At 44.9% G+C, this 25,624-nt stretch overlaps 1 protein-coding gene and 1 pseudogene across 1 annotated transcript in view; one reads left to right on the forward strand and one right to left on the reverse strand.

The window, feature by feature from the left end:
* Window positions 1-25,624, forward strand: part of LOC124555740 (cuticlin-5) — a 316,613-nt gene that overhangs the window by 217,493 nt on the left and 73,496 nt on the right. The gene's annotated exons all lie outside the window — the stretch shown is intronic.
* On the reverse strand, window positions 22,373-22,491 carry LOC124556966 (annotated as a pseudogene).

Below are 25,624 nucleotides of genomic sequence, written 5' to 3' on the forward strand. Positions count from 1 at the left end.
GTTGGACAGTGTGTCTAAGGCGGTCAGGGGTTGCCTCCAAACACATCTCCGACGATTGCCTAGTTAAAGGCATATGCGACACTCATCAGTGAAGAGAACGTGATGCCAATCCTGAGCGGTCCATTCGGCATGTTGTTGGGCCCATCTGTACCGCGCTGCATGGTGTCGTGGTTGAAAGGATGGACCTCGCCATGGACGTCGGGAGTGAAGTTGCGCATCATGCAGCCTATTGCGCACAGTTTGAGTCGTAACACGACCTCCTGTGGCTTCACGAAAAGCATTATTCAACATGGTGGCGTTGCTGTCAGCGTTCCTCCGAGCCTTATCCGTAGGTAGCGGTCATTCACTGCAGTAGTAGTCCTTGGGCGGCCTGAGCAAGGCATGTCATCGACAGTTTCTGTCTCTCTGTATCTCCTCAACGTCCGAACAACATCGATTTGGTTCACTCCGAGACGCCTGGACACTTCCCTTCTTGAGAGCCCTCCCTGGCACAAAGTAACAATGTGGATGCGATCCAACCGCGGTATTGACCGTCTAGGCATGGTTGAACTACGGACAACATGAGCCGGGTACTTCCTTCCTTGTGGAATGACTGGAACTGATCGGCTGTCGGACCCCCTCCGTCTAATAGGCGCTGCTCACGCATGGTTGTTTACATCTTTGGGCGGGTTTAGTGACATCTCTGAACAGTTAAAGGGACTGTGTCTGTGATACAATATCCACAGTGAACATCTATCTTCAGAAGTTCCGGGAACTGGGGTGTTGCAAATCTTTTATTGATCTGCGTGTATAAAAATTCCTATAAATACATCTCTAGAAACAAATACTTATTCAAGTGTGGGCTATACTGTCCTTGATAACCACCTGTCTGTTGACGCTATTAGATCTGCTCAATGTGGCTACTAGTTATACTGACACAACCTTCAGCCCTCTTTCGCAAATAATTAGGAACTCACACGAGGACATCTGACTGCCCTTTGATTTGGTCACACGTATCATACACACTCGCCTGTAAAGTGTGCACGTTGACAAAAGATATGGAATACTCTGATCCGCCAGAACATTATGACCACCTACCTGATAGCCGGTATGCCCACTTTCGGTACAGATAAAAGAGGCGATGCGTCGTGGCATGGAAACAATGAGACCCTGGTAGGTCGCTGGAGGGAGTTGGTACCACATCTGCCAGCACAAGTCACCCAGTTCCCATAAATTCCGGGGAGGGGGCCAATGAGCTTTGACGCCACGTTCAATCACATCCTAATGTGTTCGAATGGCTTCAGATCCGGCGAGTTGGAGGGCCAGAATATCAATTGGAGCTCCTAATGTGTCCTCGAACCACTCCATCACACTTCTGGCCTTGTGACATGGCGCTTTACCTTGTTGAAAAATACCACTGCTTTTGGGACATATGATCGTCATGAAGGGGTTTACGTGGTCTGCTATCAGTGTACGATACTCCTCGGCCGTTGTGGTGCATTGCACGAGCTCCACTGGACCCATGGATGCCTTCTTCAATGTTCCCCATAGCATAATGCAGCCGCCACCAGCTTGTCTCCGTCCCACAGCACAGATGTCTCCCAGCTGTTCCCCTGGAAGACGACGGATTCACGCCCTCCCGTAGTCATGATGAAGAAGGTATTGGGACTCATCAGACCATGCAAAGCTCTGCCACTGTTCCAAAGTCCAGTGGCTATGGTCACGTGCCCCTCTTAGTCGTAGTTGCCGATGTCGTGGTGTTAACATTGGCGCTTGCATGGGTCGTTGGCTGCGGAGTCCCGTCGTTAGGAGTGTTCGGTGCTCTGTGTGTTCAGACACACCTGTATTCTGCCCAGCATTCAAATATGATGTTACTTCCGCTACAGTTCACCGCCTGTCCTGTTTTACCAGTCTGCCCAGCCTACGACGTCCGACATCTGTAACGAGATGTGGCCGCCCAACCTCACGACCTCTGGAAGAGGTTTCACGTTGGTTTCGCCACGTTTGAAGACACCCCGTGCAGTTTCCGAGATGCTCGTGCTGAGCCTCCGGACCATCACAATCTGCCCTCGGTCAAACTCAGATAGATCTCGCGCCTTTCCCATTCTACGCATGGACTGTACGCACACTGATAACACACGCACCGTGCGTGTGTCTGGCTAGCAGTCATTTCCTGTCAGATGACGCTATCGCCTGGACGGGTTTATATCGGTAGTAGGTCGATGGTGACAATGTTCTGGCTGATTAACGTACGAGACTGCCTCTAAATGTTCTTATAGGCAGAAATATGAGGAATTAAGGTTTGTTGAATCGAGGCGTCATACTATGGAACCCCTCGACCCATCCATTTATCGTTAAATGTTTGCGTTAGGTACTGTCGTGCGAGACGGACGAAACAATGTTGTGTTCAAATGGTCAAGTGGCTCTAAGCACTGTGGGACTCAACATCTGAGGTCATCAGTCCCCTAGACTTAGAACTACTTAATCCTAACTAAGCTAAGGACATCACACACATCCATGCCCGAGACAGGATTCGAAACTGCGACCGTAGCAGCAGCGCGGTTGATCGAAGGTTGTCATCACATATCGGTGTTTCGGGATTCTGTTGAGGTCAGTCCCGCCATGTGCGAGAATACAGGGTGATCCATTGATCGTGAACGGGTCAAATATCTCACGAAATAAGCGTCAAACGAAAAATCTTCAAAGAACGAAACTTGTCTGGCTTGAAGGGGATCCAGATGGCGCTATGGTTGTCCCGCTAGATGGCGCTGCCATAGGTCAAACGGATATCAACTGCGGTTTTTTTAAATAGGAACCCCCACTTTTTGTTACATATTCGAGTAGTACGTAAAGAAATATGAATGTTTTAGTTGGACCACTTTTTTCGCTTTGTGATAGATGCCGCTGTAATAGTCACAAACATATGGCTCACAATTTCAGAGGAACAGTTGGTAACAGATAGGATTTTTAAATTAAAATACAGAACGTAGGTAGGTTCAAATGTTTCAAATGGCTCTGAGCACTATGGGACTTAACATCTATGGTCATCAGTCCCCTAGAACTTAGAACTACTTAAACCTAACTAACCTAAGGACATCACACACATCCATGCCCGAGGCACGATTCGAACCTGCGACCGTAGCAGTCGCGCGGTTCCGGACTGAGCGCCTAGAACCGCTAGACCACCGCGGCCGGCGAACGTAGGTAGGTTTGAACGTTTTATTTCGGTTGTTCCAATGTGATACATGTACCTTTGTACATGCTGTTACAGCGTGATTACCTGTAAATACCACATTAATGCAATAAATGACGTCCGTCAACCTCAATGCATTTGGCAATACGTGTAATGACATTCCTCTCAACAGCGAGTAGTTCGCCTTCCGTAATGTTCGCTCATGCATTGACAATGCGCTGACGCATGTTGTCAGGCGTTGTCGGTGGATCACGATAGCAAATATCCTTCAACTTTCCTCACAGAAAGAAATCCGGGGGCGTCAGATCCGGTGAACGTGCAGGCCATGGTATGGTGCTTCGACGACCAATCCACCTGTCATGAAATATGCTATTCAATACCGCTTCAACCGCACGCGAGCTATGTGCCGGACATCCATCATGTTGGAAGTAAAACGCCATTCTGTCATGCAGTGAAACATCTTGTATTAACATCGGTAGAACATTACGTAGGAAATCAGCATACATTGCACCATTTAGATTGCCATCGATAAAATGGGGGCCAATTATCCTTCCTCCCATAATGCCGCACCATACATTAACCCGCCAAGGTCGCTGATGTTCCACTTGTCGCAGCCATCGTGGATTTTCCGTTGCCCAATAGTGCATATTATGCCGGTTTACGTTACCGCTGTTGATGAATGACGCTTCGTCGCTAAATACAACGCGTGAAAAAAAAACTGTAATAGTCCCGTAATTTCTTTTGTGCCCAGTGGCAGAACTATACACGACGTTCAAAATCGTAGCCATGAAATTCCCGGTGCATAGAAATATGGTACGGGTGCAATCGATGTTGATGTAGCATTCTCAACACCGACGTTTTTGAGATTCCCGATTTTCGCGCAATTTGTCTGCTACTGATGTGCAGATTAGCCGCGACAGCAGCTAAAACACCTACTTGGGCATCATCATTTGTTGCAGGTCGTGGTTGACGGTTCACATGTGGCTGAACACTTCCTGTTTCCTTAAATAACGTAACTATCCGGCGAACGGTCCGGACACTTGGATGATGTCGTCCAGGATACCGAGCAGCGTACATTGCACACGGCCGTTGGGCATTTTGATCACAATAGCCATACATCAACACGATATCGACCTTTTCCGCAATTGGTAAACGGTCCATTTTAACACGGGTAATGTATCACGAAGCAAATACCGTCCACTCTGGCGGAATGTTACGTGATACCACGTATTTATACGTGTGTGACTATTACAGCGCCATCTATCACAAAGCGAAAGAAGTGGTCCAACTAAAACATTCATATTTCTTTACGTACTACACGAATATGTAATAAAAATGGGGGTTCCTATTTTTAAAAACGCAGTTGATATCCGTTTGACCTATGGCAGCGCCATCTAGCGTGCCAACCATAGCGCCATTTGGTTTCCCCCTTCAAGCTAGACGAGTTTCGTTCTTTGTAGTTTTTTCGTTTGATGCTTATTTCGTGAGATATTTGGTTCGGTCACTATCAATGGACCACCCTGTATGGGTAGTTGATCTATAGGTTCTGGTGAGTGAGTTGGCATGTATCAAAATATGTTACATATATGGCCGTAGGTTCTAGGCGCTTCAGTCTGGAACCGCGCGACTGCTGCGGTCACAGGTTCGAATCCTGCCTCGGGCATGGATGTGTGTGATGTCCTTAGGTTATCTAGGTTTAAGCAGTTCTAAGTTCTAGGGGAATTAGAACTATATAGTGCTGAGAGCCATTTGAACCATTATATGGCCGTATCTTTTGATTACATTGACATAGAAGCTTAAATTTCAACATGGTACCATGATACCACTACCCGTTCCTGAGAAAAAGGGGTTTTTACAAACGATCGTATCTTTTGACTGCATTGGCTTAAAGGCTTGAATTATTTACACTGCCAAGGACTGAAGACCTTAGAGTGTGACGTAAATTTCAACTTAATATCTCTACCCGTTCCTGAGAAAAAGGGGTCGAAACATTTAGACAGACAGACAAACGGATAACAAAGTGATACTATAAGGGTTCCGTTTCTACCGACTGAGACACGGCCCCTAAAAACAAAAAGAAACTAAAACTGAAAGAAGATCATCATTCCGCCTTAGAATCCAGTGGCTGGACTACAGTGAGGAATTGTGGTCTTTTAGCCTAAGAGCTTGCATGCGCTGTAAGTCATATGGTTAAAGTAACTGTTGGTGCTGAATTGACTATACGGTAGCGTGGGTGTATGCCATCAACAGCTCTGGTTCTTCCCACACATGTTTGAGGATCATCATTTACTCGCCACCGCACTCGCTCCTACATATCCGATCTCTTGTCCTTGTTGCGAGTGATCCGTGCATTCAAATCGCTGGAGCAACCCACTAGAATGCGGCGTTTAGGATGACATTCGGCGTACATGGCACGCACCAGCCGATTAACGCCACTGGCTGAACTATAGCAGAATACCATTTATGCCGTTTTCCTTGTAGTGTAATAAGATTAAGTTTCACTATTTATGTTGTGTTAACTCCAAGTAATCACTAAGTTTGTTGTTTTGGTCCCAGTACAGCCTCAGAACGATATCTACGGAATGGCTGATGAAGAAGACAGTTGTTAGTGCTGCGTCTGACAATAATATTACAGTCAGAGGACAAGATTTCGACCAGTATCATCTGCTGTAAGAATTTGGGACACTTTTTTTTACAAAAAATTCTCCACAAGCCACAGTACAGGACGATTTTGCTAAATGGGGTAATCTGCAGGAAACAGTGCCAGAGAGGAAAAGGAACAAAAAGATCATATGAACATATGGCTGGCAATGCACTCCAAGTGAGGATCTTTGACAGCGTAAGTTTCAGTGATTGAAGGCACACATGAGACAAGTGGGACTGTTCTGTCTGTACTAGTCTTTTAGCTCCAGACGGCACTGAGGTGCAGCACCATCATATAGCAGCCCATTACCGTTCGTACCGCCAAAGAAGCGTCTTCCAACCCAGGCACGGTCACCCGAAAGAACTGTAGATATTACACGAGGCGGTCGCTAACAGTGCCCGCCCACACACTGAAGCTGAACTGGTGGTGACGGTTCGCTGCCGTTACACTTCGGGGATACACCGTAGCCCACAGGCGGGTGCTGTGATGGGAATTGGAAATTTGTGGTAAGTCCTATGGGACCAAATTGCTGAGGTCATCGGCTCCTAAGCTTACACACTACTTAATCTAACTTAAACTAACTTATGCTAAAGAGAACACATGCCCAAGGGAGGACTCGAACCTCCGACGGGGGCAGCCGCGCGAACTGTGTCCAAAGCGCCTCAGACCGCACGGCGGTGCTGTAATGGTTGACGGTGCCGTCGTTGGAGATAAAGGAAGCCTCATCTGTGAATAGGATGGATGACAGAAATCCCAACACCGTGACAGCCTGTGCGACAAACCAGCACCAAAACTGTCGCTGCAAAACTAGTCCATAGGTAATAAGGTTTGCACACTTTACACGCGATACAGGTATTGGCATTGGTCATGGACAATGTTACACACGGTCGTTTGGCTTACCCTATACTGGAAGGCCACCTCCATTTTGGTGATAGCAGGGTCACTGTCAAAGATCTTTTATCTCCACCTTCAAGTGGGTGTACCTCCCTTGGACCGCCATTTCCGGCCAAATGTCCATCCGACCTTTTTTCGTCTTTACCCTCTCAGGTATCATTTTCTATAGTTTATCCCCATTTAGCAAAATCACACTGTACATTGCATAGTGTACAGTGCTTTGTGACAATACTGACAGCTTTCTTCCCTTCTCCATTGGCGTAAGGTCCTAGGGCTATGCAGCTACACAAGGTGTAACAAAGAGTTGCGGCCAAACTATCAGGACACATTCCTCAGAGGTAAGAAAAAAGTCCACAAATGCATAATTTACGCATTAGAACTAATTTTCTGCAACTCTTCATAGTAAATTAATAATCAGAAACACACAGTAACGGAACGTACTAGTACAGCTCACGAAATCCTTTTCTGTTATGTGGAATGTTCAGAATACCCTCTTAGTTACGTCTGTTTAAGTTATAGTTCTTAGGTCCAACGCTAGTGTTTGTGCTCCCTTTCACCGAAGGTAATGTTGGCACGTGATTCATTTCATTGCTTTTGATGACAGGTCTCACTTCATTGCCTTACGTACACGCAACATCATCACTTTTAGTAGTACTCGAGAAGACCCAGCTCTAGGGGGAACTAAATTGATAACGTGACTAGGTACAGCCACATTTCAATTTAAAGTAGCGGCCGTTGCTACCTTGCAGTGCGAGCGTGAAAAGTGATTCTGGAAAATACCTTAGCGGGCAGCCGCCACAACCTGCTGTTAACGTCATTGATTTTACTGGCAGTGAGAATGAGAAAGCTGTGATAGTTCTGATAGAGAAGGCGACGGCAGGGGCAAGCAAATGTTGGCAAGCGAAAGCTAAGCAGATCAATAGTGTTCAAATTATGGAAGCAGGGATACGATGCCAAGTGGAGTTTGAGATAAGAATCTGCTCCGAAGCAGAATAAGTAAAATGGGCACAATAAATAATTCATTAATATTGTGGAAAAATTTGTTATTAGACAGCGATTTCTACGATGTTATGAACAACACAAGGAAATACAATTTTTACAAAGTCTTCACATCATTTATCATTCAGAACTGGACTTCTAGGATAGCAAAAAACTCTGAGAAAAACTTCCAGCTGTGGGATTTTATTTTAAAAGGTAACAGAATAAACTAGTGATTATGTGCAGAAGAGAAAACATACTTGCAGGAACAGCATATCACTTTAGAGTTTTTGCGAAAAAACGAAGCATCGGGGTTGAAGTGCCCAGTGGTTTATTTGGACGAACTGTGGATTCGTGCACACTACACTGTGAATAAATGCTGCAAAACGACACCGTGCAAAGAGTACTGTCAAGTAACAATGCTCGGCAACGACTCATTGTTGTGAGTGCAGAGTTTCGTAACGTGTTCACTCCTCCTCTACGACTATTACAGGATAACCTCGAACTGTCATGTAGAAATGGACAGAAATAACTGAAAAGTGTATAGAGAGAAAGACAGCGGTGTACAGTGAGACAGCGCTCCTTCGTAAGGTTACTGGCATGTGCAGGAGGGAGGTGGGCAAAATATTATGAACACCTGACATATACACAATGTTTACTTATTAATAAGGAGTTGGGCCGCCATTGGCTTTGAGAACAGCTGCAACTCTTCGCGGAATAGCTTCACTCATTCTTGTACCAAAATATGCGCCAACTGCTTGAACGATATCAGTAAACTCTTCCGGGCTAAGTTGCCGTGGTCGATCTGTAGAACTTCTTCTCCCTGACGTTTCGTTCTCAACTGCGGAGAACATCTTCCGAGGTGAGTCGACGACTGGCTGCTAGGAGCTGGGGCCGCCGCTTATATAGAGATCGTAGGGGGCGCCACCACACGTCACATGGCGTCGATGTGCAGCTATCTCTGGCTATCGTCTGTTCTCTCGATTGCAGGCAATCGATTGTCACGTGATTGATGCAACGTCGACCGCCATATCTTATCCAATTTTAATCCTTCTTCTTTACGATTAAAATTATATTGATGTTTGTGGATTTCAATTGCCTCTCTATACATACGTGTATAATAGTGCGACGTCCTCGCTAGCACGCTTGTTTCACCAAATTTTATGTCGTGATCTCCATCCTTAAAAACATGTTCCGCTACTGCCGATTTGTCGATATGTCCCAAGCGACAGTTTCTTTTGTGCTCCGTCAACCGTGTATTGATGCTTCTTTTGGTAGTTCCTATGTAAACCCTGCCGCAACTACACGGAATTTTATATACCCCTGGGGTGGCTAGGGGGTGACGAGCATCTTTTGTTGATCTTAGGCATTCACTAATTTTCTTAGTAGGCCTAAAAATGGTCTCTACCTGAAACTTGGCTAGTACTTTTCCAATGCGATCCGTGATATTATGGATGAACGGAAGAAATACTTTTCCAGCTGATGGTTGTTGCTGTCTCCCATTTTTAGGCATTTTTCTATTTGGGTGAAGTGCTCGATTAATCTCGTTTTTTGTATAACCATTTTTCGCAAAGGCCATTCGTAAATGATTTAGTTCTTCTTGTAAGTAGCCTGGTTCACAAATATTATTGGCCCTATCCACCAGTGTTTTTATGACCCCCCTCTTTTGCCTAGGGTGGTGGTTTGAGTTCTTATGGAGGTAGCGATCGGTATGTGTACCTTTCCTGTAGACCTTATGGCCTAAGGTCCCATCCGCCCGTTTGATAACTGATACATCCAAGAAGTTAAGTTGTCCATTCTTCTCCTTCTCCATAGTAAATTTAATCTTTGGGTTGATGCTATTTAAGTGTACCAGAAAATCATTCAAGTCTTCTTCCTCATGATTCCATATTACAAAGGTATCATCCACATACCGATACCACTTCGCGGGGCTTTTTTTGGCCGACTGCAATGCTTGATGTTCAAAATATTCCATGAATAAATTCGCAATTGCGGGACTTAGGGGGCTTCCCATGGCTACCCCATCGATCTGTTCATAAAATTCACCATTATACTGAAAATAGGTTGAGGATAGACAGTGTTGGAACAAGGCTACTATATCAGTAGGGAACATATTGGCTATATGGGAGAGAGCTTCATCAACTGGAACCATCGTGAACAAAGACACTATATCAAAACTGACAAGTATGTCATTAGGACCGACAGTAATTTCCCTCAATTTCTCAATGAAGTGTAGAGAGTTTTTAATATGACTCTCAGTTTTGCCTATGTGAGGTTGTAACAAAGAGGCAAGGTGTCTGGCTAGTTCTTGGGTAGGAGCTCCAATTGCGCTGACTATTGGTCTCAAAGGAACATCAGGTTTATGTATCTTTGGTAATCCATATAATCTCGGAGGATAAGCCTCCGTTTCACAAAGATACTTTTTAACTTCTGTAGGAATTGAAGACTGTTTTATCAGACGCTTGGTGGCATTCAGCACATTCGTTGTGGGATCCTTTTTCAACTTCTTGTATGTGCTGGGTTCCAGGAGATCACTGATCTTCTTGTGATAATCCTCAGTATTCATTAAAACAGTAACATTTCCCTTGTCAGCGGCAACTATAATAACATTCTTGTCTGCATTGATCTCCCGCAATGCCTTCCTTTCCCCTTGAGACAGATTGCTGCTGGGTGGCTTAGCTTTGCGTAATATCCTGGAGGTTTCCATTCTAATTTCATCAGCAGAATATGATGGTAACTGACGAATTCCTGCCTCTATATTAGCAATAATGTCCTCCACAGGAATCTTGGATGGAGTTATTGCAAAATTCCCTCCTTTAGACAGAACAGAAAGTTCTTCCTTAGACAATTCTTTTTCCGATAAATTAATAACCGTTTGGGAATTGTTTGGAATCGCTGTTTCCTGTCGACCCTCTTGTAGACGATCAAACTTGTCCTTCTGCCTATTGGAAGACACTTCTGCACTAATCTCCATAGATCTAAATGTTAAACTGTCCACTTTGTTCCAATGACAAAACTGCATAGTATTGCTAATAAGTAAATGAAGATTTAGCAGTTGGCCATCACATACCGCCAGTCCTCGTCGTGTCTGATGTATCCGCTCACGTAGTAATGCCAGTTCCATACGAGAATAAATACGGTTAGCCAGAGATAGCTGCACATCGACGCCATGTGACGTGTGGTGGCGCCCCCTACGATCTCTATATAAGCGGCGGCCCCAGCTCCTAGCAGCCAGTCGTCGACTCACCTCGGAAGATGTTCTCCGCAGTTGAGAACGAAACGTCAGGGAGAAGAAGTTCTACAGATCGACCACGGCAACTTAGCCCGGAAGAGTTTACTGATAAAGACGCCGGCCGTGAAAGCCTACATGGAATGATTCGACGCCTCTACGGGGAGGAAATGTCAACTAGGGTACGACGACTGGAGAACCTACGCAAGAAGAAAGGTCAACAACTTTGCTCACTCACTTTTCTGCTACGCTGTCGTGATACCGGTATAGTTCCCAAGTTTTTAAAAGTGAGAAGAATGTTTCATTCGCCACAAGCTAACCGTATTTATTCTCGTATGGAACTGGCATTACTACGTGAGCGGATACATCAGACACGACGAGGACTGGCGGTATGTGATGGCCAACTGCTAAATCTTCATTTACTTATTAGCAATACTATGCAGTTTTGTCATTGGAACAAAGTGGACAGTTTAACATTTAGATCTATGGAGATTAGTGCAGAAGTGTCTTCCAATAGGCAGAAGGACAAGTTTGATCGTCTACAAGAGGGTCGACAGGAAACAGCGATTCCAAACAATTCCCAAACGGTTATTAATTTATCGGAAAAAGAATTGTCTAAGGAAGAACTTTCTGTTCTGTCTAAAGGAGGGAATTTTGCAATAACTCCATCCAAGATTCCTGTGGAGGACATTATTGCTAATATAGAGGCAGGAATTCGTCAGTTACCATCATATTCTGCTGATGAAATTAGAATGGAAACCTCCAGGATATTACGCAAAGCTAAGCCACCCAGCAGCAATCTGTCTCAAGGGGAAAGGAAGGCATTGCGGGAGATCAATGCAGACAAGAATGTTATTATAGTTGCCGCTGACAAGGGAAATGTTACTGTTTTAATGAATACTGAGGATTATCACAAGAAGATCAGTGATCTCCTGGAACCCAGCACATACAAGAAGTTGAAAAAGGATCCCACAACGAATGTGCTGAATGCCACCAAGCGTCTGATAAAACAGTCTTCAATTCCTACAGAAGTTAAAAAGTATCTTTGTGAAACGGAGGCTTATCCTCCGAGATTATATGGATTACCAAAGATACATAAACCTGATGTTCCTTTGAGACCAATAGTCAGCGCAATTGGAGCTCCTACCCAAGAACTAACCAGACACCTTGCCTCTTTGTTACAACCTCACATAGGCAAAACTGAGAGTCATATTAAAAACTCTCTACACTTCATTGAGAAATTGAGGGAAATTACTGTCGGTCCTAATGACATACTTGTCAGTTTTGATATAGTGTCTTTGTTCACGATGGTTCCAGTTGATGAAGCTCTCTCCCATATAGCCAATATGTTCCCTACTGATATAGTAGCCTTGTTCCAACACTGTCTATCCTCAACCTATTTTCAGTATAATGGTGAATTTTATGAACAGATCGATGGGGTAGCCATGGGAAGCCCCCTAAGTCCCGCAATTGCGAATTCATTCATGGAATATTTTGAACATCAAGCATTGCAGTCGGCCAAAAAAAGCCCCTCGAAGTGGTATCGGTATGTGGATGATACCTTTGTAATATGGAATCATGAGGAAGAAGACTTGAATGATTTTCTGGTACACTTAAATAGCATCAACCCAAAGATTAAATTTACTATGGAGAAGGAGAAGAATGGACAACTTAACTTCTTGGATGTATCAGTTATCAAACGGGCGGATGGGACCTTAGGCCATAAGGTCTACAGGAAAGGTACACATACCGATCGCTACCTCCATAAGAACTCAAACCACCACCCTAGGCAAAAGAGGGGGGTCATAAAAACACTGGTGGATAGGGCCAATAATATTTGTGAACCAGGCTACTTACAAGAAGAACTAAATCATTTACGAATGGCCTTTGCGAAAAATGGTTATACAAAAAACGAGATTAATCGAGCACTTCACCCAAATAGAAAAATGCCTAAAAATGGGAGACAGCAACAACCATCAGCTGGAAAAGTATTTCTTCCGTTCATCCATAATATCACGGATCGCATTGGAAAAGTACTAGCCAAGTTTCAGGTAGAGACCATTTTTAGGCCTACTAAGAAAATTAGTGAATGCCTAAGATCAACAAAAGATGCTCGTCACCCCCTAGCCACCCCAGGGGTATATAAAATTCCGTGTAGTTGCGGCAGGGTTTACATAGGAACTACCAAAAGAAGCATCAATACACGGTTGACGGAGCACAAAAGAAACTGTCGCTTGGGACATATCGACAAATCGGCAGTAGCGGAACATGTTTTTAAGGATGGAGATCACGACATAAAATTTGGTGAAACAAGCGTGCTAGCGAGGACGTCGCACTATTATACACGTATGTATAGAGAGGCAATTGAAATCCACAAACATCAATATAATTTTAATCGTAAAGAAGAAGGATTAAAATTGGATAAGATATGGCGGTCGACGTTGCATCAATCACGTGACAATCGATTGCCTGCAATCGAGAGAACAGACGATAGCCAGAGATAGCTGCACATCGACGCCATGTGACGTGTGGTGGCGCCCCCTACGATCTCTATATAAGCGGCGGCCCCAGCTCCTAGCAGCCAGTCGTCGACTCACCTCGGAAGATGTTCTCCGCAGTTGAGAACGAAACGTCAGGGAGAAGAAGTTCTACAGATCGACCACGGCAACTTAGCCCGGAAGAGTTTACTGATAAAGACGCCGGCCGTGAAAGCCTACATGGAATGCTTGAACGATGTTGGGGCTGCACATTTGGTCCTCAGTCTGTGCTCTAAAACTCCCTCTAACTTTTCAATGATGTTGAGGTCTGGCGATTGTGCTGGCCAGGGAAGATGTTTGATGATATTGTGATGCTCCACAAATGATACCTGAACCGTTTTGGCCGTGTTTATGGGCGCATTATCATCTTGGAATATGGCAATGTCTGGCAGCAATATGCTAGTCATACCTAGCACTTCATTGTCGAGGATGTCGAGATATTCATTCGCACTAATCCGGACAGTGAGGGTAATGGTAGGACCAGCTGAATACCACGACGTAGCCGGCAAATCGTAACGGAATTGCTCCTATGCTTGACTGTAGGAGGCAGGCAGGCCGGATCGTAGGCTTCTTTTGGTGTTCTCCATAAATAAATCCAACCGTTCGTGGGAAACAATGTTAACGATGGTTCAGCGGACCATACCACATTCTTCCAGGCATCATGTGCCGAGGTTTTATGATCGTGACGCTACTTCTTTCGCAGCATTGCTTTGGCTTCCGACAATAAGGATTTCTCAATTGTATCACTCCCATGATTGTTAGCCTCGTGAAGCTCCCGCGGTATTGCTTTTTTCGACACAGCGTCGCTCACGTGAGTGATCAGTTCTGCAGTCACTTTTGCGGCACTAGTTTTGTATTGTCTGGTCACAATCCTTTTGAATTGTCGTCGGTCACAGGCAGTTACTCCCGACTTTCGTCGACTATTTCTCTTCGCCAGCGATGTTTTACCATGTTTCGTGTATCCTGTCACTACCGTGGATACGTCACCCGTGAAACGTTAAACAGTTGAGCCGTTCTCGTCTCAAATGCTCACGTTAACAGTACATCAACGGGTTGCCCTTTTTGGAAGTGTGAAAGATCACACAGTTCAATGATCGCTTGTGTTCACTGTTGCAGAACAAAATGTAAAATACACTGGAAAGTAGCCTCCAAGACTTGTCACGTCAGCTGTGCACTGTAGCCGTGTCGCAAGATTTACACGCGGTGCCAGCTTGCAACAAGATGTATTATATTGCATGGTGTTCACATTAATTTCACTACCCCCTGTACATTCTTGCCACATCCCCCCCCCCTCCCCCTTGCTTGCCAGATAAACACGATGGTGCTGTCATCTTGGCCAGGTTACCAGTTCGCTTTGCCAGGTAATAACCATTAGGGACTTGGTGAGCACACGACCGCTTACTAATAGTCGTCACAGACTGTATTTCGTGTACGGGGGAGTGGAAGTGTACACAAATGTGGTACTGGCGTACGTCCATTACCAAGCTTGCGTCGCATCAGAGGGTCGCCGGTTCGAGCACTTGCTTAAGTAACCGATGTCCTAGATACAAAGAAGGCCCTTTTCAGGGCCGACATGATTTGTAAAAGACTTTCTGTACGCGAACTAACAGCTGTTGGCGGGTTTGTTCCCGGTATGTCTTATCATGAATCTACAGTGGATGTGTCGGAGCCCGGCGGATTCGCCCCCAGGTCCCGAGAGTGGAAGGCTAGCGCGCTACCACCGACCGTGCCATGGATACGTCGCAATCTCCGGCAGGCAAAGCATTCGCGGTCACGCGTTGTCCAGAGCATCTGGCTACAGGATCGCGTGGCGCCAAGTTTCCGTAGTTTAAAAATTATGCGTTGTCGACCTACACAACATTAGTAATTTTGGTTCGTACTGGCATCAGCTATCCTGGGTTAAAATTTCGTGACACAATTTTTCTCCACCCTGTAGAGATGCCCAGATACTTCTGATCACAAGGTGTACATGCACTTCATGCGGCTGGAAGCACGAAAAGATTTTATTTGTTCATATCGCCGCAACACCATTCCTTGGTACAATTATCTCTTAAGAATGCCATATTTTCAAATGAAATGACACGCAACTGGCGTATGATCTTTCGTTATTATAGCACGCCTGAAAGCAATATTCATGTTTACACTAAAATCAAGCGTTTTTTGTTGATAATAGCAATATTGTTGATGTTAAATAGAGAAAGTGAAAACCAGTGCAGAAACCTCTTAATGTCTATAGTTGGTCAATTCCACGTTCCGTAGATCATATGCAAGTAAACGTTATGATGAGGAATATGTCAGCTGAACAACAAAGGTAATTAAAAACATGTTTATATTGCTAATTGCATTTACATGTTTGCAACTGACTGTTTACTTCTACTCGAGAATTTCGTAATGGTACAGAAGTATTTGCAACGAAAAACCACTTTAATCTGTATTTGGGAACACTTGTGATACCTCTTTAACTTTTCATTTCCATGCGCATATTGCCAAGAGTTTTGTAGTTACGTATTCCACTCCCTTTTGTGCCAAAGATAGATAAATTAGAGGGAAGTGCAGACCATTTTTCCTTCTAATGTTGTAATTATCAATATCAATGTTAATCTCAAGCTGGATTTTTGACAGCATATTTTAGTAGCAAATAAATTTTCTGTGGTTAATATTCACAACTGCTTAAACAGGCGTCTGAATATGGACGAGTATGATCCCTTTACATAATTCTAATTACTTGATTTTGAACAAAGAATACTTTTAGGCTAAATGGGGATTTACCCCAGAAAATAATCCCATAGGACAACAGTGAACGAAAATATACAAAATATAGTATCTTAACGATTCTTATGTTCTGTAAGCTTGTTATTGTTCTTATGGCAATACTATCTGAACCTAACAGTTTAGCATATCTACTGTATGTCTTTTTCCAGTTTTAGTTTTCATCATTATGCAAACGCAAGAACTTCGAATTTCCCATCCTGCTTAAAATATTTTGACTCTGCGTCCCCCCTGTGGACTTTTGGGTGCCGACTGGCCGCCGGATCCTCCTCTGCCATTGGTGTCATTTCGAAGCGGTATGGGGAGGCACAAGGCTAGCATACCAGCATACTGGTCTCCCAGGTGTTATCAGCTTTGTAGACCTTGAACCCCTACTTTTCATTCAAATAACACCTCAAATGGGACGACGACGTTGAGTGCAGCCCGTTATAGTCCTCCCACGAAAGAAAAACCCCTGGCAGTATCTGGGATTGAACCAGGGTCCTTCGCATGGCAATCAGAAACGTCGACCGCTCAGTTACAGAGGCGGGCATTTGTGTTGGTACACTACATTAAAACCAGGTGGATTATTTTTGATAATACTAAACTGGATGGGATGTTTTAGGAATAATTCATTAGTACGAAAGCAGTTAATAATTCAAACAAAATCATCATTTACTATTTTCCCAGGTAATGCCTCTGTATGCTGTTTGACAATAATGCTTGTATCATATAAAACGGTAGATTGTTAACACTGAATAAGCACAGAAATGGGCCTACGATCGAACCCTGCACAACGCTTATGTTTTCTCCCCGTACAAATGGTGTGACGTCCATATTTGTATCACTCGAACGTTCTGAAGCAATTTTCAGCATCCAGTTTTTAAACCAGAAATTAAACCAGGCAGGCGCTGAACTACGAGGGCGTGCCGAAAAGTAAAGCTTCCGAATTTCTAATGTGAGAACTCTTAAAACTTCTTAATTAAAACAAACGTTATTAACATTCTACATCTTTATTCTTCAAGTCTATATGTTTATTTCTCAACATAGTCACCCAGGCGACGAACACACTTTTGCACAACGAGACACCACTTTGTTGATACCGTTACTGAAGAGTGTTTAAACTTGTTGACGGAGTCACAACCTCACCTCTGCTCGCACCGCTTCATCACTATCAATGTGAAGTGCTCGACGGTGTTCTTCCAGTTTTGGAAACAGATGAAAATCCGATGGGATCAAGTCGGGACTGCGTTCAGGGTGATGGATGACAGTGAATCCAGTGCGTCGGATTGTTGCTTATGTACAGCGCTCGTGTGTAGTCTGGTGTTGTCAAGCTGAAGGAGGGGTGCTCCATGTGTGGAAGAACTCTTCCAACTCGAAACTCGATCAGAGCACGTTGTTTCTCACGCACCGACGTAGTTCAACGCCGACCGCCCCGTTACACGCTCCAATGCGGAGTCCTCTAGTGGCAGAGGTTTGCTGGTTGCGTCAGCGATACGGAAAAGTCGACCGAGAGATATGCATGACATTTATGTAATATGCATCACATACCTTGCAAGATTCCCGGCGGTACGGTAATGCGGGAAGTGCCTGTGATTATTTTCTGCCCCGGAATAATCCTCGACACAGAACCACCCTTAGGAAACACTACTGGTATCTGTACGCAATGGAGTACACAAACGCGAATTAATGAATTGTGTGGCCCCAGTGCTGAATCCTAAGTTGGAAAACTTGTGATAAAATAATAAATATCTTCTAATATCCCACAGAAAAAAAACAAAATTTCTTAAATGAATAAGATACACTAATTTATACGAAATGAAAGGTTATTCGTCGTGACATTGGATTTATTGCATAAATGTTGTTGTTGTTGTGGTCTTCAGTCCTGAGACTGGTCTGATGCAGCTCTCCATGCTACTCTATCCTGTGCAAGCTTCTTCATCTCCCAGTACCTACTGCAACCTACATCCTTCTGAATCTGTTTAGTGTATTCATCTCTTGGTCTCCCTCTACGATTTTTACCCTCCACGCTGCCCTCCAATACTAAACTGGTGATCCCTTGATGCCTCAGAACATGTCCTACCAACCGATACCTTCTTCTAGTCAAGTTGTGCCACAAACTCCTCTTCTCCCCAATTCTATTCAGTACCTCCTCATTAGTTATGTGATTTACCCATCTAATCTTCAGCATTCTTCTGTAGCACCACATTTCGAAAGCTTCTATTCTCTTCTTGATCAAACTATTCATCGTCCATGTTTCACTTCCATACATGGCTACACTCCATACAAATACTCACAGAAACGACTTCCTGACACTGAAATCTATACTCGATGTTAACAAATTTCTCTTCTTCAGACACGCTTTCCTTGCCATTGCCAGTCTACATTTGATATCTTCTCTACTTCGACCATCATTAGTTATTTTGCTCCCCAAATAGTAAAACTCCTTTACTACTTTAAGTGTCTCATTTCCTAATCTAATTCCCTCAGCATCACCCGACTTAATTCGGCTACATTCCACTATCCTCGTTTTGCTTTTGTTGATGTTCATCTTATATCCTCTTCTCAAGACACTGTCCATTCCGTTCAACTGCTCTTCCAAGTCCTTTGCTGTCTCTGACAGAATTGCAATGTCATCGGCGAACCTCAAAGTTTTTACTTCTTCTCCATGGATTTTAATTCCTACTCCGAATTTTTGATGTTCATCTTATATCCTCTTCTCAAGACACTGTCCATTCCGTTCAACTGCTCTTCCAAGTCCTTTGCTGTCTCTGACAGAATTGCAATGTCATCGGCGAACCTCAAAGTTTTTACTTCTTCTCCATGGATTTTAATTCCTACTCCGAATTTTTCTTTTGTTTCCTTTACTGCTTGCTCAGTATACAGATTGAATAACATCGGGGAGAGGCTTCAATCCTGTCTCTCTCCCTTCCCAACCACTGCTTTCCTTTCATGCCCCTCGACTCTTATAACTGCCATGTGGTTTCTGTACAAATTGAATAAATAGTCGATGTAGTTTGACATTTAAACACAAAAATAAGCACGTATGGCGTTGAAACACCTATGTATGAAATTCATATAAGTACTAATGATGTTTCCAGAATGAGATTTTTCTCTCTGCAGCGGAGTGTGCGCTGATATGAAACTCCCTGGCAGATTAAAACTGTGTGCCGGACCGAGACTCGAACTCGGGACCTTTGACTTTCGCGGGCAAGTGCTCTACCAACTGAGGTACCCAAGCACGACTCACAGCCCGTCCTCACAGCTTTACTTCTGCCAGTACCTCGTCTCCTACCTTCCGAACTTTACAGAAGCTCTCCTGCGAACCTTGCGGAACTAACACTCCTGAAAGAAAGGATATTGTGGAGACATGGGTTAGCCAGAGCCTGAGGGGTGTTTCCAGAATGAGATTTTCACTCTGCAGCGGAGTGTGCGCTGATATGAAACTTCCTGGCAGATTAAAACTGTGTGCCGGACCGAGACTCGAACTCGAGTCCAAGCTGGCACGAAGTGCTGGAGCTCTGTGCGCGACGCTTTCCCTTTTTGAGTATCAATAGTAACGCTATCTGGTTGTTTCTACATTGAGCAATAGTGAGTGCGAAAGACTAAACTTGAAGAGTACGGTACATCCATCAACTAAACAGCTGCTGCTGGTGGTCGAAAGAACACACTCTAGTGGGTAACAGATCACCTGGAAAGTTCCTGACGTGCCGGGCTGCACAGGTGCCGCCTCTCCTGAGTAGCTCCGTGCTCGCCGCCGTAAATCCGCCGCTAGCTGACAGGGTGGGCAGCAATTTGCGGTTGTTTCCTGATAATGCCGTGGTCTACGGTAAGGTGTCGAAGTTGAGTGACTGTAGGAAGATACAAGACGACTTGGACAAAATTTCCAGGTGGTGTGATGAATGGTAGCTAGTCCTAAATCTGGAAAAATGTAAGTTTAATGCGGTTGAGTAGGAAGATCAAATCTGTAATGTTTCGGATACAGTATTAATAGTGTCTTGCTTCACACAGTCAAGTCGTTTAAATATCTGGGCGTAACGTTGCAGAACGATATGAGGTGGAACGGGCATGTGAGAACTGTGGTAGGGGAGGCGAATGGTCGACTTCGGTTTATTAGGAGAATTTTGGGAAAGAGTAGTTCACTTGTAAAGGAGACCGCATATAGGACGCTGGTGCAACATATTTTGGAGTACTGCTCGAGTGGTTGTGATCCGTACCAGGTCGGACTGAATGAAGACATCGTAGCAATTCAAAGGCGGGCTGCTGTATTTGTTACCGGTAGGTTCGAACAACACGTAAGTGTTGCGGAGATGCTTCGTGAACTCAAATGGGAATCCTTGGAGGAAAGGCGACATTCTTTTCAGCAACACTATTAAGAAAATTTAGAGACCCGGCATTTGAAGCTGACTGCCGAACTCTTCTACTGCCGCCAACATTCTTTGCGCGTAAGGACCACGATGATAAGATACGAGAAATTAGGGCTCGCTCTGTTTGCGAGTGGAACATGAAAGTAAATGACAAATAGTGATACATGATACCCTCCGCTACGCACCATACGGTGGCTTGCGGAGTATATATGAAGGGTTTATTTCAGTGGTGGTACGAGTCCATTACCTCCACTTTTCTGTCTATAATGCTTCTGAAATTAATGAGCCAAACAAACAGAAAGCAAGAAGCCATATGCTTGAATATTTCTGGTATCTCAACTGCAGATTTTTCAGCGCTCATTTAACTTTAGGAGTCTGTATCTCAATATGAACAAAAATGAACTTTTACCACTATTGATATAAGCCCTTCATATGTAGATGTAGCGCGCCCCTGCACGGACTCAATAGACTGCCTCCGGCGACTGGTGCTGCATCGATCTTCCCACCTACTCCGTCCCCGGGCTAACTCCGCAAACGGCCTCCTCGAAGGAACTCCGCAAAATTCCCTCAAAGAAACCTACTCGACCAGAATACGCTCTAACATTTTCTGATCACAGCCTCCTACCATGAGAGAGCCGAAATCACTTCCCCCCACTAGAGTGGCTTGCCGCCAAGAACTATAGACGCCCATGGTACGTCTTCTTACGTCACCTTCTGATTTTCAATCGCGGCGCTTGTTTTCTGCGCACGTGGGAAATAGTTTGACGTTGACAACTAAGCCGCGCGGTCTTAGGCGTCTTACCACGGTTCACGCGGCTCCCCCAATCGGAGGTTCGAGTCCTCCCTCGGGCATGGGTGTGTGTATTGTCCTTAGCGTAAGAAAGTTAGATTAAGTAGTGTGTAAGCTTAGGGACCGATGACGTCAGCAGTTTGGTCCTATAAGACCTTACCGCAAATTTTCAAAAATTTTAGAAACTAAAGACCTCTAAAAAGTACACCGGCTGCTATTTCAGACTCTGAAGGAAACCATTTTATAAGCAGAATAGATACACTTCTCAGAAAAAAAGGTCATCTGAAAGCCGGCTCTCAATCACCTGCAAATTCCGAAGAAGTGTCGACCAACTTTATTAAACAATATACTGTTGCAGTGTCTTCCTATTTAGAGAATCGTGCATCAAATGCGTACATATTCATTACCGAATTAATATAAAATGAATGGAGGCAACCCTTCATGACCTGCCATCTTCAACCTCCATCGGTATTGAGAAGAGAATAAAAAATTCCGAGGCATTACTTTCCAGCACGCCCTAAAAAGCTTAATTTCTGTAATATAATATTTTGATTTATATTACCTAGCTGACAGCTCGCCATCAACTTTGTGATATGATCTCAAGCGTAATACAGTCCAGGCCATCGAGACAAATTCGGTTGATCAGAAATACGCTGAGGCGACAAAAGTTATGGGATACTTCCTAATATCGCGTCAGACTTCCTTTTGCTTGGCCTAATGTAGCAGTAGCAACTCGATGTGGCATTTACTCAACAAGTTGTTGGAAGTCCCCTGCGGAAATACTGAGTCATGTTGTCTCTATAAACTCCTCCCGAACAGGCCATGAAGGCCCAACGGTACCGACCGGCCGCCGTGTCATCCTATACCCATAGGCGTCACTGGATGTGGATATGGAGGGGCACGTGGTCAGCACGCCGTTCTCCCGGCCGTATGTCAGTTTCCGAGACCGGAGCCGCTACTTCTCAATCAAGAAGCTCCTCAGTTTGCCTCACAAGAGCTAAGTGCACCCCGCTTGCCAACAGCGCTCGGCAGACCGGATGGTCACCCATCCCAAATGCTAGCCCAGCCCGAAAGCGCTTAACTTCGGTGATCTGACGGGAACCGGTGTTACCACTGCGACAAGGCCGTTGGCATGTTGTCTCTATAGCAGTCATTAATTGCGTAAGTGTTGCCGCTCCAGGATTTTGTGCACGAACTGACCTCTCGATTATGTCCCTTAATTGTTCGATGAGATGCATATCGGACGAGCTGGGTGACCAAATCATTCTCTCCAATTGTCCAAAATGTTCTCCTAACCAAACGCGAACAGTTGTGGCCCAGTGATACGACACATTGTCATCCATAAAAATTCCATCGTTGTTTGGCTGTAAATAGCCTCAAAGTAGCCGAACGTAACCATTTCCAGTCAATTAACGGCCCAGTTTGACCAAAGAACCCAGTGCTTTCCATGTAAACACAGCCCACACCATTATGGAGCCGTTGACAACTTGGGTCCATGGCTTCGTGGAGACTGCGCCACACTTTAACCCTACCATCAGCGCTTACCAACTGAAATCGGGACTCATTTGAACAGGCCACGGTTTTCCGGTCGTTTAAAGTCCAACCCATGTGGCCACGAGCCGAGGACAGGCGATGCAGGCGATGTCGTGCTATTAGCAAAGACACTCGGGTCGGTCGTCTGCTGCTATGACCCATCAACGCCAAATTTCGCCGCACTGTTCTAATTGCTTGTCTGTTAGCACTGGCAACACTACGCAAACGTCTCTGCTCTCGGTCGTTAAGCGAAGGTCGTCGGGCACTGCGTTGTGCCTGGTGGGAGTTAATGCCTGAAATTTGGTATTCACGGCGCACTCTTAACACTGTGAATCTCGTAATATTGAATTCCTTAACGATTCCCGAAATGTAATGCCTCATGTGTCCAGCTCCAACTACCATTCCGCGGTCAGTGTCCGTTAATTTCCGTAATCACGTCGGATACCTTTTCACATGAATCACCTGAGTACGAATGACAGCTGCAGTAATGCATTGACCTTTTATACAGGGTGAAAATTATTGAATTATCTGAAAAAAACGTAAATTAGTTACAAACTACGGCGTGCACACACTTTATTCAAGATGTAAACATCACTACAGACATTCGGATTTAGATTATGACATGTTCGATATTCCTGCCATGTTTGGCGATGATGTGGCGCAGACGAATAGCGAAGTTCTGCATGACCCGCTGAACTGTCAGAACATCGTTGCTGTCGATGACCTGCCTCCTGAATGCCTGTTTTAAACCCAGAAATGGTTTTGGGGTTAATACTGCACATCTTTTCTTTAATATAGCCTCGCAAAAAGGAGTCATATGTGTTCATATCCGGAGAATATGGCGGCCAATCGAGGCCCATGCCAGTGGCCTCAGGGTACCCCAGAGCCAGAATGCGGTCCCCAAAGTGCTCCTCCAGGACATCAAACATGGGATCTAGCTCCGTCTTCCGTGAACCACACCTTGTCGAAATCAGGGTCACTTTGGATAATGGGATGAAGTCATCTTCCAAGACCTTGACGTAACGTTCGGGAGGCAGTGTGCCATCAAGGAATATCGCACCGATTATTCTGTGACTGGACACTGCACATCACACAGTCATCCGTTGAGGGTGAAGAGCACTGCAGATTCTCAGTCCTCCAAATGCACCAATTTTGCTTGTTAACAAATCCATCGAAATGAAAGTGGGCTTCATCACTAAACCAAACCATATTGACATCAAAGTCCTGTTTGTCAATTCTGTGGACAATCGTGTTGGCGAAACACAACTGCTGTTCCATGGTCCTGGGATTAATGGCTGATGGGTTTGAATTTTGTATGGGAAGAAAACTGGAAATTTGTGGTAAGTTCCTATGGGACCAAACTGCTGAGGACATCGGTCCGTAGGCTTACACACCACTTAACCTAACTTAAACTAACTTACGCTAAGGACAACACACACACACACACCCATGCCCAAGGGAGGACTCGAACCTCCGACGGGGGGAGCCGCGCGAACTCTGGGAAGGCGCCTTAAACGCTACCCCGCGCGGCTGTATGAGAAGAGATCCAGGTCAACAACAAGTTGTCGCAGTGTCTCCCGGTTGAGTCCCACTTGTTGCGCACCTCGTCTGATCGATTTCCTGGGGCCGGTTTGAGACACAGCGCATGTCTTCTCGATGTTTACAGGCGTTTTCACCCTTTCTGGACGATCGACATTGTTAACAGTATCATCACGAATAATACCCGTTCTGCTAAACTTGTGAATTAAATTACCGAGCGAGGTGGCGCAGTGGTTAGCACACTGGACTCGCATTCGGGAGGACGACGGTTCAATCCCGTCTCCGGCCATCCTGATTTAGGTTTTCCGTGATTTCCCTAAATCGCTTCAGGCAAATGCCGGGATGGTTCCTTTGAAAGGGCGCGGCCGATTTCCTTCCCCATCCTTCCCTAACACGAGCTTGCGCTCCGTCTCTAATGACCTCGTTGTCGACGGGACGTTAAACACTAATATCCTCCTCCTCCTGAATTAAATTCTTGATTGTTAGCACACTTGGACCGGTTGTCTTCAGAGTGAACTCGGTCGCAAACTTGCTTTGAGCCGCAGTTGGGCTGTTATTGCTCGCACAGTCGGCCTTCACAAGCACAATACGCTCAGGCGCGCTGTACCGTAGCATTTTCACGTGCCAATGGCCGACAACAAGACCCGTGCGTATGCGCATACTAATTCCCATCATGCCCCGCGACAAACCGTGCAGTTTGAACGTCCTAACGCAAACCGTTCAGAAGTTATGACGATTTTATTTCATATAGTTCAATAATTTTCACGTTGTAACTAGTGTACGCAGTACTACCGTCATCTGCGTATGTGCTTATCGCTAGCCCATGACTTTTGCCACTTCAGTGTACTGTTCTAGTGTTTTCCTATTTGCACAATCGTGCATAAATCCGTTCGTACTCGTGACTGAATTAATTAAAAATGAACGAAGAGACGTCTACAGACGTTAAAGTAACCTCTGGCGTGCCACAGGGGAGTGTTATGGGACCATTGCTTTTCACAATATATATAAATGACCTAGTAGATAGTGTCGGAAGTTCCATGCGGCTTTTCGCGGATGATGCTGTAGTATACAGAGAAGTTGCAGCATTAGAAAATTGTAGCGAAATGCAGGAAGATCTGCAGCGGATAGGCACTTGGTGCAGGGAGTGGCAACTGACCCTTAACATAGACAAATGTAATGTATTGCGAATACAT

The sequence above is a fragment of the Schistocerca americana genome, chromosome X, assembly GCF_021461395.2.
Source record: "Schistocerca americana isolate TAMUIC-IGC-003095 chromosome X, iqSchAmer2.1, whole genome shotgun sequence".
NCBI lineage: Eukaryota > Metazoa > Arthropoda > Insecta > Orthoptera > Acrididae > Schistocerca > Schistocerca americana.